Raw genomic sequence first — 12,371 nt, forward strand, 5'->3', positions numbered from 1 at the left:
ATAACGGGCCTCAAAACAACGGAGGCGAGCGATTACGCAAACAGTGCGTAAATACACTACATACAAGAGAGCAATAACAAATCACCAACGGACAGGAGGACAACAACACACAACTGCAAAGGAAACTTATAGGTGACATAATCAATACATAAAACGAAACAGGTGCACCAACAGACAAAACCAAACAAACATAGAGAACATCAAGCGGTAGTAGCTAGTACTCCGAGGACGACGAACGCCGAAGCCTGCCCGAACAAGGAGGAGGAGCAGTCTCTGCGGAATTCGTGACAGTTGCTCTGTCACCTCGGCTGTTTTACACCTTATATCATTAGGATCAAGAATATAAAAGGTAGCGTAAATAGCTCATATAGAAATATATAATATACTTCTCGCTTGGAGAAGTGCTTCCATAAGCCAGTTATTGTGTTGGCTCTACCGTTAACTTTAATCAGTTTATCCCAGTGTTAACCAACCCGCCACACCCTAATAGAGACAATTACTTTGTTGAAAATACCCGATCCATTTGCCGGTGTGTATCGGAACAATAGTATGTCCTTTACATTTTTTATATTGACATTCATTTTTTTAAATGTAGAAAGATAATGACAGCAATTATTATAGGATCGTAGCGGCCTACTCCAATAGAGAACCTAGACAGGTTTTTCATTCTGTCATTCTTTATCCTAGACCTACATTACATCCATTCATATTTATCAAGTTTTATCTTAAATTCTATTCGCTTTCAGATTCACAAAAAGGGCCGACTATATAACAGCTTCTAAGTCATATTATACGCAACCTCTGCAATCAGGCCGTTTCATATCAAACAAGTCATATTATACCCAACCTCTACAATCAGGCCGTTTCATATCAAAAAGTCATAATATACCCAACCTCTACAATCAGGCCGTTTCATATCAAACAAGTCATAATACACCCAACCTCTACAATCAGGCCGTTTCATATCAAACAAGTCATAATATACCCAACCTCTACAATCAGGCCGTTTCATAAAAAAATAAATAAAAAAAACTCTGTATTTCTAATGTATTGCCCGTGCAATCTTCAAATTAAATAAATAAATAAACTAACAAAAAGATGTAGCGTGTATTATTAATGCCAAGGCTCTGTGGCCTTGTGTAGTATTGTGAGAAGTATTATTCCCTGTTGTCAATGTGACTGAGATTCTGTTGGTAGTCTGGGGACACAAGTTCTCTTGTACCGAAGAGGCATTTCTGTTAGGAAAAGTTATTTACAAAATGCAGCAATAGACCTATGTGACTTTGAACGTGTCAGTGAAGGGTGGCAGTGTTGAATTATGTTAATCATGGGACCGCCCATATCTCCCGCTGGCCTACGCCAATTGGCGGCCAAGGGTTTGCCTCAGGATGCAAAGGTGCGTCATGAGTCAGGGAGATGGTCTGGTGATTTAGAGGGGTTTGGGTGAAATGCGGAAGACACATTTCAGTTTAATGCTTTCAGTTGTACAACTGACTAGGTATCCCCCTTTTCCTTTCTCTGTTTACTGAGGGTTTGTGTTAATCTGTAATTGAATTAGTTGGGATAACAAACGCTCTACGCCAGGGGTGTCAAACTCATTTTAGCTCCGGGGCCACATGGAGGAAAATCTATTCCCAAGTGGGCCGGACCGGAAAAATCATGGTATATATAACTTAAAAACAACAACTTCAGATTGTTTTCTTTGTTTTAATACGATCAACATACATCATAAAGCTGGAGCCTGAGGACAGTGTGTCCAAAATAGTACAAGCACAACATCACTATTAATCATAAAACACCTCACGTTATTTGAAAGTTCTGAGGACAAAGAACACACAAACACACAATGCCTCAGTGATTCACAGAAGTATATCACAGATCACAGAACTATATCAGGGTGTCATTTCTCAGGCAGAAATGTAGATAAAAATAATGAAATCCTGTTCCCCAAACAAGTGCAAGAACCACAGAGTCAAGAATAGGTTAAATATACAAATAAAATAAAATCAATTAAAAACAATAGCACATCAACATAAAAACATATAAACATAAATCTGAAAGCGTTGCTCAAACTCCCGTAACAGTCCAGTTATTTTATATTTGAACCGCTTCATGTCTGCCACATGTTGGGTCGCGCACACATTTTTCAGACAGGGGAAGTGAGCTGCATCACCACCAGCAAGTTGCGTCTCCCACAATGACAGCTTCAACTTGAAAGAACGTATGCTGTCATAATACTGCGTGACAACTTTGTTGCGCCCTTGCAGCTGTTTGTTCAAGTTATTCAGGTGCTCTGTAACATCCACCATAAATGCAAGGTCCGGCATCCATTCTGCGGAATGAAATTCTAACACTGGTTTGCCCTTTTCTTCCAGGAACTGTTCAATTTCTTCTCGTAAATCAAAGAAACGCCTCAGCACAGCACCTCGGCTTAACCATCTTACCTCAGTGTGGTATGGCAGGCCATAGATGTGGTCTTTCTCTCTGAGAAGGCTGTCAAACTGACGGTGATTCAGGCTTCTGGATCGGATGAAATTAACAGTTTGGATGACCACCTTCATGACGTTATCCATCTTTAATGACTTGCAACACAAAGCCTCCTGGTGCAAAATACAGTGAAAAGTCAAAAAATCACGTCCTCCATTTGCAGATTGCACTTTCTCTCTGAACTTTCTCTCTGAACACAACGCCTGCTTTTTTCCCGATCATTGAGGGCGCACCATCTGTAGCCAGGCTGACAGCGCGGGACCAGTCCACTCCGACCCTGTCCAGCGCGCCGACGAGTGCAGTAAAAATATCAGCTGCTGTCGTTGTATCTGTCATCGGCACCAACTCCACGAACTCCTCGGTGATGGTCAATGTGTCATCAACTCCGCGGATGAAAAAATGGCCAGTTGTGCAACATCTGTAATGTCCGTGCTTTCATCAATTGCAACCGAAAACGCAATAAATGACTTTACTTTTTGCTTCAACTGGCTGTCCAAATCCACTGAAAGATAGGAAATCCTGTCTGCAACTGTGTTTCTTGTCAGGCTGATATTTGCAAAAGCCTGCCGCTTTTCAGGGCACACAATCTCCGCTGCCTTCATCATGCATGTTTTTACAAATTCACTCTCACTAAATGGTTTTGAAGCCACTGCGATTTCATTAGCAATGAGGTAGCTAGCTTTCACTGCAGCGTCACTGATGTCTCGGCTGTGAGTAAACACAGACTGCTGTTTCTTCAGACCCGCCAACAGTTCATTCACCTTCTCTCATCTCCGCTGTCCTTGAAAGTTGTCATATTTGTCGGCATGAAGACTCACATAGTGGCGACGAAGGTTATATTCTTTCAGCACTGCAACATGCTCTGAACACACCAAACATACATCTTTCCCATTCAATTCCGTGATTAAATAGGATGACCATTTTTCTTGGAACACTCTGCACTCTGCGTCCACTTTTCTCTTTTTTGACAGAGACATATTGGGGCAATGAGGGTGCCAAAGCACATAATGTTAAAAATAGAAGCCATAATAAATATCGCGGGCAAAACAAAGTAGCTCATTGGCTGCACGTGCTTGACCTACTTGCTCTGCCCCGGTATAAACAGTTTGCTTGCTTAACACAATTGCTATTGCGCCATCCAGTGGACGCAATTGGAACAGCAGTTTATTTTATTGAAAAATTGCAGCGCATTTTTATACTTAAAAAAAAAATAAAAAAATAAAAATTCTTTTTTTTCCTTTTCTAAATCATCTCGCGGGCCGGATTAAACCCGTTTGCGGGCCTGGTCCGGCCCGCGAGCCGTACGTTTGACACCCCTGCTCTACGCGGTTCGGCCCCAGGCTTAGATTTCAGTTCAGCTTCAAACTGAACTCCCATATTTCCTTCTATTGATTCGTGAAACAAATGTTTATTAGATTCATCTTAGTAAAAATTATTTGTGTGTATAAGCATCTTCTCTTATGAAAACAAGGAATAGCTAAAGAGCTGACGAGCAGAAGAACGTCAGCGTTTTTTACAGTGCTGTGATCCGTCCTCCCTGTGCCACCGCAGTGCACTTCCTTTTGACTTTACTAAAACCCTTTTAGACTTTCAAGCTGGTACTGTGTGTATGTATGTGTGTGTGTGTGTGTGTGTGTGTGTGTGTGTGTGTGTGTGTGTGTGTGTGTGTGTGTGTGTGTGTGTGTGTGTGTGTGTGTGTGTGTTTTGGGGTTTACTATCTTTGTGGGGACCAGAAGTCCTCACAGGGGCTTTCCTTAGGTTCAGGGGTCAGGGATTTGGGGTTAAAGTTAGGGTTAATGTTAGGTTTAGGGGTTAGGGATTTGGGGTTAAAGTTAGGGTTAATGTTAGGTTTAGGGGTTAGGGATTTGGGGTTAAAGTTAGGGTTAATGTTAGGTTTAGGGTTAGGGATGTGGGGTTAAAGTTAGGGTTAATGTTAGGTTTAGGGTTAGGGATTTGGGGTTAAAGTTAGGGTTAATGTTAGGTTCAGGGGTTAGGGATTTGGGGTTAAAGTTAGGGTTAATGTTAGGTTTAGGGTTAGGGATTTGGGGTTAAAGTTAGGGTTAATGTTAGGTTTAGGGTTAGGGATTTGGGGTTAAAGTTAGGGTTAATGTTAGGTTCAGGGGTTAGGGATTTGGGGTTAAAGTTAGGGTTAATGTTAGGTTTAGGGTTAGGGGTTAAGGAAAATAGGATTTTGAATGGGAATCAATTGTTTGGTCGCCACAAGAATAGTAACACAACATGTGTGTGTTGTGTGTGTGTGTCTGTGTGTGTGTGTGTGTGTGTGTCTGTGTGTGTGTGTATGTGTGTGTTTTGTGTGTTGACACAGACTTGCCTGTCTCTGATAGTGACATAAGGCACTGGACACATCAAAAGTGTGACCCCTTACTAAGCCTCACAAATAGCAGAACCTCCACCCTGTCTTTTTTAAAATGTTATTTAAAAAAATATATATATACATATTAAGTATTTATTGGATAGGAGAGAGATTGCTGAAAGAGCAGTGGGCAGGATTTGAACCCATGATGGCAGCAGTGCATTGTACATGTGCTTCAGCTTAGACCACCACAGGCCACCCTCCTCCTTGTTTTGTCAGGCACTGAGAACTGGTTACACTTTACTTGGTCATAAACTGATAGGACAGCTGAGAGGCAGCTCATGACAGACTAGGACCTGTAAGACCAACAACTAGACACTGCCTTGTATTAAGAGACAATGGATGAAATAACGCTGTCATCTATCAGCTAAAAGTAATTGAGTGTCTACATGTTCAGGTCTAGCAGGTCAGACCAAATTCAATCAACTATAATACATCATATTACTTGTAAGTTGTCAGTGGGATTGGACTAGCAAACTGGGAAAAATAAGTATCTGTTTCAATGTGTTGTGGGGGGGTTATTTCACATTAACGGTCCTCTGTAGCTCAGCTGGTAGAGCACGGCGCTTGTAACGCCAGGGTAGTGGGTTCGATCCCCGGGACCACACTTACACAACAATGTATGCATGCATGACTGTAAGTCGCTTTGGTTAAAAGCGTCTGCTAAATGGCACATTATTATTACAACATAAATGAAACTGATCTCAGCCCTTCGGTAGAGATTCATTTGCATCTGACTAACTAACTACCTGCCCCAATATGCTTTAGCTACTGAAACAAATCACAATTGACCATTCAAATACTTTAACTGCACCATGAAAGCAGTTTGTCAGCTCTATCAGATTTTAACTGCCTTCCTGTCCCAACGCTGATCTGATTCTGTCTGGCTGCAGTTTGCTCTGGAGAGAGATGGTTCTCTCCAGTAGTGTTGGTTGGTAAGTGTAAGTGTCTTTATGTTATTGGAAAACGGCACTCTCATAAAAGGGCGGTTAGGTATGACAGATGACATCCCAGCACGGCACGCTGTCCTTTCTCTCTCTCTGAAATATTATGTTCCTCTGTGATAGTCTCCTCCTTGTCTCACTAACACAGGGTGTCATATCAGAGACACTGATGAAGGGTTCCTCCTCTCCTCAGACAGACAGACAGGGTCTCATATCAGAGACACTGATGAAGGGTTCCTCCTCTCCTCAGACAGACAGACAGCGTGTCATATCAGAGACACTGATGAAGGGTTCCTCCTCTCCTCAGACAGACAGACAGCGTCTCATATCAGTGATCCTGCTCCCATGGTAATAACTCCTGCCCCCCCCCCCCCTCCCCCTCCCCCCTCTAACAGTCAATTGATGTCTTCCCCCTCAGCGGGCTTGACAGGTCAACAATGTAATGCTTCAAGGTGACATGAGATGTACTGCTGTATGGCTAAGAGATAACCCCCATCACCGCTCACAAATCATTTACATGGTCTCACACAGTCCACTGATCTGGACGTTCAACCATCAAACACCACCTGAGGTCAGCCTGTGGATCGACTCACTCGATTAAAGAGGAGACGTGGAGGTCGCAGCCTGGCCTCATCTCATATGCATCATATTAGCTGGGAATTAGCATCAGTTCTGGTTGCTCCATCAACATATCCTCCCACCCGCCCCCTTCTAGTTAAATGCCTGTGTTTTGACCTTGGCTTGGTCTCTGAAATTGGTTCACATGCGGTGTGAAATACGACCTGACTGCCCGTAATGTGCTGAAATGGCTCCTGTGTCTCTCTTCAGTCCTTAGAGGGGGCCTCTGCCTCTTTCCAGGCAACTAAGTGGTACTAATACAGTACCGGAGCGGTACGCCGTTTCCTCCATTTCTGTCTCCCACGGTAACGGCGTTGCAATGACGAGGGGCGGGCCCCGGACATTAATCCTGTCAGTGTCTTTGGCTCGGAGGGCCAACATCTGTTAATGGCTGTGGCGGTTATAATTAGGAGGCGCTGTGATCATTCAGAGTATTTCATTATTTAATTGACTGTTATTCATGTCAGACTCATTTGAGCACTATCCCTCTCTCTGTACCGCTCTCTCTCTCTCTCGCATTCATATTTTCCCTGTTTGCCTATTTCTCACCCCTATGACTCACACATACGCACGCGCACGCGCACTCACACACACACACACACACACTCACACACACACACACACACACACACACACACACACACACACACACACACACACACACACACACACACACACACACACACACACACACACACACACACACACACACACACACTGAAAGCCAAAGATCTCAATGGGAGGTTCGCCTCCTTCATTCCCCTTCCCTTCCCTCTTCTCTCCCTTCTCTCTCTTTCTCCACCTCCTCTCTCTTTCCCCACCTTCTCTCTCTTTCTCCATGTTCTCTCTCTTTCTCCACCTTCTCTCTCTTTCTCCATCTTCTCTCTCTTTCTCCACCTTCTCTCTCTTTCGCACCTTCTCTCTCTTTTTCACTTTCCCAGAGAAAAACAACTGATGAGCTCAGTAAGAGCTCCCTCCAGTTTCTCATGGTCTCTTCCCTTGCTCTCGTCTCCTCTCTCCTCTCCTCTCCCCTCTCCTCTCCTCTCTCCTCTCCTCTCTCCTTGCCCTTCTCCCAGCCTATCTGCTAATAATGTAAAGTGCTGAATGTTTTCAATTAGCACTTGAATAGTTTCCTGCAATGATTCATTTATTGACTGGACGGACAGGGCCAGTATCTCTGGGAGGGAGCCAGCAGCTGGTAGTTTGATTGGTGATAATGGACATTGTGTTGTTGTAAATGAATCTGATTGGAATATGCAGCCATATTCAGTAACCCTCTGTTGGTCCGCTTTTGACTCGGCTTGATTCGATTTGGTGTGGCATGTCCGGTCCTGGTTCGGCACGTTTGGATGTGGGTCAGTGAAAGGCCAACATAAGCTAGGCCTCCACTGGCCTCTCGGTGATTCATTACAGGGGCCGCCATGGCTTTAGTATTACTGCCACCTGAACTTAAAAGCATCCATTTTAATTAATACTATCTGGACACACTCCATTAATTCTTAATGCCAGGTTTCCGACACACCTCTGTGTAATGGAATTGGAGCATTACACAGAGGTGGGGGGGCATGGGTTCGATGTGTGTGTGTGTGTGGGGGCGGGGGGGGGGGGTCAGGACTGGGGTCATTAATCAAAGGCACAGCCTCTGAAGTTGTTCAGAAATAACAGGAATAACGTTCTGTGAGGTTTCACCCCTGGACTATTTTTGAAATTGACATTTCCCTGTGGAAAGAATCTGTTTGTCAGTCTGTCCTTTACTGGGACGAGGTACTGCCTTCCACTGTAATAACCGCAACCTGACACCAGGGTTGGGTCTAAAACTGAGCATAGAGCTAGTATCTGTTCTAGGCTTTCTTTTTTTAACCATCTTAAATCTTCCCAAGATAATTGGATGTTAGTGAATTTTAAAGGGAATGGACAGAATAACACAAGTTGACATGTTTGCTGTGGAAAACAATAGCTTTTATACCTCTGTGTGTGTGTGTGTGTGTGTGTGTGTGTGTGTGTGTGTGTGTGTGTGTGTGTGTGTGTGTGTGTGTGTGTGTGTGAGAGTGTGTGTGTGTGTGTGTGAGTGTGTGTGTGTGTGTGAGTGTGTGTGAGTGTGTGTGAGTGTGTGTGAGTGTGAGTGAGTGAGTGAGTGAGTGAGTGTGTGTGAATTAAGAAGATGGTGAAGATTAACCCTCTGTCCTCCTCCTCTCTGCAACCAAAGGTCTGTTAGAATGAGCAGGTTACACATGTTGTAGAAGTAACATATGATGAGAATCCTGCTCTACCAACTGGTGATACCCAACCAAAGGACCATTCTGTCAACAAACCTCACCTTCTCTCTCTTTTTCACTTTCCCAGAGAAAAACAACTGATGAGCTCAATAAGAGCTCCCTCCAGTTTCTCATGGTCTCTTCCCTTGCTCTCTTCTCCTCTCTCCTCTCCTCTCCCCTCTTCTCCTCTCTCCTCTCCTCTCCTCTCCTCTCCTCTCTCCTCTCCTCTCCTCTCCTCTCCTCTCCTCTCCTCTCCTCTCCTCTCCTCTCCTCTCTCCTCTCCTCTCTCCTTGCCCTTCTCCCAGCCTATCTGCTAATAATGTAAAGTGTAAAACCTATACCATATTTTTTTGCAGACGGGAGGGATGCTGGATTTGTTTTTGGGCCCGTGCTGAAGAGGTTTGTATCAGTCCATTAATACAGGATTAGTAAAGGCCCAGTCCACTACTTTTGTGAAAAAATGTCTACTAAATGTATACTGAGTGTTTACCAGCATTTGAGTCTGATAATGATCTGTACAAACAGTTAATCTGATAATAATGTGTGAAAACTGAAATGGTCAATTCATTTCTTTTACATTTTATCAGACTCTCTTATCCAGAGCAACTTACAGTAGTGAGTGCATACATTTTCATACCTTTTCATACTGGTCCCCCATGGGAATCGAACCCACAACCCTAGCATTACAAGCACCGTGCTCTACCAACTGAGCCACACCATCATAAACCACTTGATGTATTCAATTACAATATTGTGCATTGTTTTTCTTCATGGTAAAATATTTAATTTGATATGGCTGTTTTTGTGTCTTTTCCCATAACTTTGCACCTTTTAATGTAAATGTTTGAGGACTGGGTTTTTTTCCTTACTGGATTCCATTAGAATGACAATCACAGAGACAGGGACAGTGCAACCAACTTACAATTCCAAGTACTGAATCCTGCAAAATACTGTTCTTAACTGTACAACTACTTTTTTTTTGCCAAAGCTGAGATGCTGAATTTGTTTTGTGGCCTGCGCTACAGTAGTCTATGTCGTTCTGATAATACTAGTAAAGGCCCGGTGCACTACCTTTGTGAAAAAATATTTGTTTAAAAAAAAAGTATATATTTTTTTAATTCAGATTTTTCAAGGAGCCATGCTTATGATAACATACTTTTTTTTTTTTACACATTATGAAATTATACCACTCTGTAAGCTATAGCGAGAAAGCCCTCATATGATATCACCAAAGAGATGACGATTTTGATGTGAGATACTTCACCACAAACAAAAATGCTACCAAATGCAATGGGTTGACATTGACATTGATTTAGAACTTACCTGTCGTTCACCCCACTGAATTAATTCATTATTTTTCTGTAGTACAGATCACCGGAAATTGAAGGAATTCCTAATTTGCTGGAATGCATCATCATATTATCATCATGGAGTTGTCAGAGAGTTTCAGAGTAGCCCTGTAATCAATCAAGTAATCAATCAATCACCCTTCTACCTGTGACTTGTGAGATAAATGATCCGCTTTAAATCAAAGCCATCAGAGGCACTGGCTGGCTGTCGGTGGGGTATTTTGATCTTCACAGACTGACTGATGGAATAGCACCCTGAAAGATTAATGCAGCACTTAAAGCACACCGCTGTGAGCCATGCATGTCTCCTAGGGTTTCTGGGGACGTGTCATTGAGTTCTGTCCCCCTCCATGGCAGCTCATTATATGCTCTGATACTAGGGCCCAGAGTAGTTCCTGATCAGTTCATATGGTGCTCAATGAATAGCCACTCGAACCAGACTTCATATAGTGCTAGTTTAGAGGTCTTGGCCCCTGAAGAGAGCTACACATGAATAGGTGCCAAACACTTCCAGGCTGCCCACAATTACAGGCTGCCCAACACCTCCAGGCTGCCCAACACCTCCAGGCTGCCCAACACCTCCAGGCTGCCTAACACTTACAGGCTGCCCAACACCTCCAGGCTGCCCAACACCTCCAGGCTGCCCAACACCTCCAGGCTGCCCAACACTTACAGGCTGCCCAACACCTCCAGGCTGCCCAATACTTACAGGCTGCCCAACACCTCCAGGCTGCCCAACACTTACAGGCTGCCCAACACCTCCAGCCTGCCCAACACTTACAGGCTGCCCAACACCTCCAGGCTGCCCAACACCACCAGGCTGCCCAACACCTCCAGGCTGCCCAACACCACCAGGCTGCCCAATACCTCCAGGCTGCCCAACACTTACAGGCTGCCCAACACCTCCAGGCTGCCCAACACCTCCAGGCTGCCCAACACCTCCAGGCTGCCCAACACTTATAGGCTTCCCAACACATCCAGGCTGCCTAACACTTATAGGCTGCCCAACACTTACAGGCTGCCCACAATTACAGGCTGCCCAACACCTCCAGGCTGCCCAACACCTCCAGGCTGCCCAACACCTCCAGGCTGCCTAACACTTACAGGCTGCCCAACACCTCCAGGCTGCCCAACACCTCCAGGCTGCCCAACACCTCCAGGCTGCCCAACACTTACAGGCTGCCCAACACCTCCAGGCTGCCCAACACCTCCAGGCTGCCCAACACCTCCAGGCTGCCCAACACTTATAGGCTTCCCAACACATCCAGGCTGCCTAACACTTATAGGCTGCCAAACACTTCCAGGCTGCCCACAATTACAGGCTGCCCAACACCTCCAGGCTGCCCAACACCTCCAGGCTGCCCAACACCTCCAGGCTGCCTAACACTTACAGGCTGCCCAACACCTCCAGGCTTCCCAACACCTCCAGGCTGCCCAACACCTCCAGGCTGCCCAACACTTACAGGCTGCCCAACACCTCCAGGCTGCCCAATACTTACAGGCTGCCCAACACCTCCAGGCTGCCCAACACTTACAGGCTGCCCAACACCTCCAGCCTGCCCAACACTTACAGGCTGCCCAACACCTCCAGGCTGCCCAACACCACCAGGCTGCCCAACACCTCCAGGCTGCCCAACACCACCAGGCTGCCCAATACCTCCAGGCTGCCCAACACTTACAGGCTGCCCAACACCTCCAGGCTGCCCAACACCTCCAGGCTGCCCAACACCTCCAGGCTGCCCAACACTTATAGGCTTCCCAACACATCCAGGCTGCCTAACACTTATAGGCTGCCCAACACTTACAGGCTGCCCAACACCTCCAGGCTGCCCAACACCTCCAGGCTGCCCAACACCTCCAGGCTGCCCAACACTTACAGGCTGCCCAACACCTCCAGGCTGCCCAACACCTCCAGGCTGCCCAACACTTACAGGCAACCCAACACCTCCAGGCTGCCCAACACTTACAGGCTGCCCAACACCTCCAGGCTGCCCAACACCACCAGGCAGCCCATCACCTCCAGGCTGCCCAACACCTCCAGGCTGCCCAACACCTCCAGGCTGCCCAACACCTCAAGGCTGCCCAACACCTCCAGGCTGCCCAACACCTCAAGGCTGCCCAACACCTCCAGGCTGCCCAACACCACCAGGCTGCCCAACACCTCCAGGCTGCCCAACACCTCCAGGCTGCCCAACACCTCCAGGCTGCCCAACACCTCCAATGAATAGCCACTGCCCATTGCCTCATGGTCATTAAAAGCAGATAAATAACAAGAACTTCCTTGGCTTTTCTTTGAACATGTTTTTTTTCTTCTTTTTTTCGGCTTAGTAGTAGTGTTGGACAG

The sequence above is a fragment of the Coregonus clupeaformis genome, chromosome 34 (assembly GCF_020615455.1).
Source record: "Coregonus clupeaformis isolate EN_2021a chromosome 34, ASM2061545v1, whole genome shotgun sequence".
NCBI lineage: Eukaryota > Metazoa > Chordata > Actinopteri > Salmoniformes > Salmonidae > Coregonus > Coregonus clupeaformis.